A 2749-nucleotide genomic window follows, 5' to 3' on the forward strand; every position below is an offset into this window, starting at 1 on the left:
GTCTTTTGCAACATAGCATAAGACTAATAATTCATGTTAATTCACAATAACGTGAAACAGTCTGATTTTATTCCTGTTTTCTTAAAAAAAAATAGGAAAAAAAGCCTGCTGTTCCAAAGTGGCCCTGTGAGGCTTTTATTGTGAAGGCTACATTTCCGGTCTGCTGGTCGTCTGAGGTCTGACGCTGATTGGTGCAGCCGGCTTTCTTCCATTATCCAACATACCGCCGCAGCAAAAGTTACGAGCAATTATTTCACCCGGAAACACAATGTTGTTCAACCTCCTCTGAGTTAAAGACCGACGCGAACGTTCATTTAGGCGATTACAGCGTTCAAATGGCACGCGACCTATCATTTATCATACGTCACTTTAGCCGTTATGAATCTTTAATTTAACACTTAACCATCAAGTTCAGCCACGAGACGTCACTATGAGATAATCCCGTGTTTTGATAAATTGTTACTCTCTAGCTTTATGAAATGTTTAAAGCGTTTAGTTTGTCAGTAAAGGATGAGCTTTGCTGCCCTCTGGTGTTCAAACGAGTTAATGCAGCTCATATTTCATTAAACAGGGCTGATAGGAAACATGCTTTTGGTCAATTTTGGGGGTTTTATTAACATTTTGTACACATTGTCCAGTGTCTTCTGCACTTAATTACTGCAGGCACAACTGCTCTTTAAAGGTTCAGCTCTACAACCATAGTTGACCACTGTCTTGCTCAAGGGCACTCCCGTCAGTAGCATAGATCAATCCCTTATCTACTTACCTCTAACTAATGCTTTGACCAAACTGAAGGGGAAACAATGCCAGGTTGTTGTTTTTTTAAATCATATTAACCACACAAAAATATATATTATTCTTATAATAAATGAATTCAACAACAGGCCTGTAGCTCACATTTTGATTGTCATAATATTGAAAGCTCACGTTACCATTGAGTCCCAGTAAATCATGATTGTGAGTGAGCCATCATGCACAAATACCAGGACCCTGAAACTGAAGCTAAACGGACTTCAGCCATCATTAATTAATCTTATTATTTTCACCTGTGTGTTTTTTACAGGTGTATTCCTTGTGAGGAAGAGTTGTGGTTCAAGTAAGTAAGTTTGTGATTGTACGGTTGTTTGAAAAGCGGTTTTTGGTATATTTTTGGGGGCATTAATCTTGATTTACATGTAACATCCTTCGGTTCTTTTAGAAATAATCTTTAGAATAACCTCCAGCTCAATGGTCATGACATTAAAGCCGCTGTAGACTGTGTCCTACAGTCTTTTCATGGAGTCTCTGGTTGTTCGATAAGACAGCTGATTCAAACAACAACAGGAGGAAAACGCTGAGTCACGTTACACAATAAAAAAGCCTTTATCACGCCACAAGGGGGCAGCAGAGGACCCACGCAGCACACTTCTATCGAGGAGCGCGAAGAACCAACGATCACTCTGTCAGAGTGATCACATCTGGGGGGTGACTTCTGTACATGTCCCCAATGCGACTGCTTTCAATGGACGGTGATATTCGGTGTCGTTCGGCTGCTGCGCGTGGATACCTGGTCACGGTGCCACGTAGAGACCCGGGGTCACCGGGTCACACACTCAATCAATTACAACGTTTCTTTTCGTTAACGTCCATTTAAACGCTCGCTCGGTGATGAAGACATGAGGCTGAGTCATGTGGACCTGCTGGTGGGCAGCGGTTTAAAGCCCCCCCCCCCCTCCTCCTCCTCCTCCTCCTCCTCCTCATAACGTTCTCATTTGCTCAGCATTAGGGAGCAGTCCATGCAGCGTTCCTGGGTCCAGCATGCTTCCATTACTGCTCCTCTTATTTGATTAAATGCACCCCCCCCCCCCCCCCCACACACACACACACACACACACACACACACACACGCACTAAAACCTCAGTCCAAAAACCCCACACTGTGCATAATCTCTTCACAGATGATGAGCGTGTAACACAAAGCACGTTGAGCTTGAAAGGGTACCTTACGCGAATGCGTATAATTATGGATATCAAAATATCATCATTTGTTTAATTGTGAGGTCTTGCCAAGAGGGATGTAATTGCTTGAAAGAGTTTTGGGGGTTTTGGCGTGCACGTCAGGGCCTCAGGGTCAACTTCCTGTTTCGCTGTGTTCTCCCCAATAGAGACTTACTTCATACAAAAAACCAACTCATAATTTATAAACCAATAAAATAACAATACACAGATTTGATAGAGAGATATTACAATAGCAGCCAGAATTTGAATGAATCACCACGTAACTAATTGAATGATGTGTCATTAAGGTTGTGCACGCGATTTGTATCCTCGTGCACTATTGTGAAATGTAAGGAACACTTGGTAGTATAACTAAGAGGGCATCTGTGGAAATTGTTTCGTGGGTGAAATCAGCTCAGTGTTCGTTCACATATCCGGAGCAGCTCATATTCCTGTTACTGATGGAGCTGATTTTGCAGCGATGACGTGTCTCTCTCTCTCTGTCTCTCTCTGTCCACCACGAAGACGGTGCTTCCGCTTTATTATTTATATCCTACAGTGTCACGAGAACAGGTGCCCGGGCCCCCTTAATTACCGCCGTGGGACTTCGGCCCCATCTTTGATTGATTGCACGTTAACAGGAGACGGGTTATCCTTAATAGCTTCTTGTTGCCAAACCCTGCGGACGTTTTTTAAAGAGGGCGAGAAGAGGGAAAGGCCTCCTGTTAAAAATAGACTCCATCAGCGCGCGATGGGAAGAACAAAAATAAAT

The sequence above is a fragment of the Cebidichthys violaceus genome, unplaced genomic scaffold (assembly GCF_023349555.1).
Source record: "Cebidichthys violaceus isolate CVI_PGR_0920_01 unplaced genomic scaffold, fCebVio1.0.p SCAF_306, whole genome shotgun sequence".
Taxonomy (NCBI): domain Eukaryota; kingdom Metazoa; phylum Chordata; class Actinopteri; order Perciformes; family Stichaeidae; genus Cebidichthys; species Cebidichthys violaceus.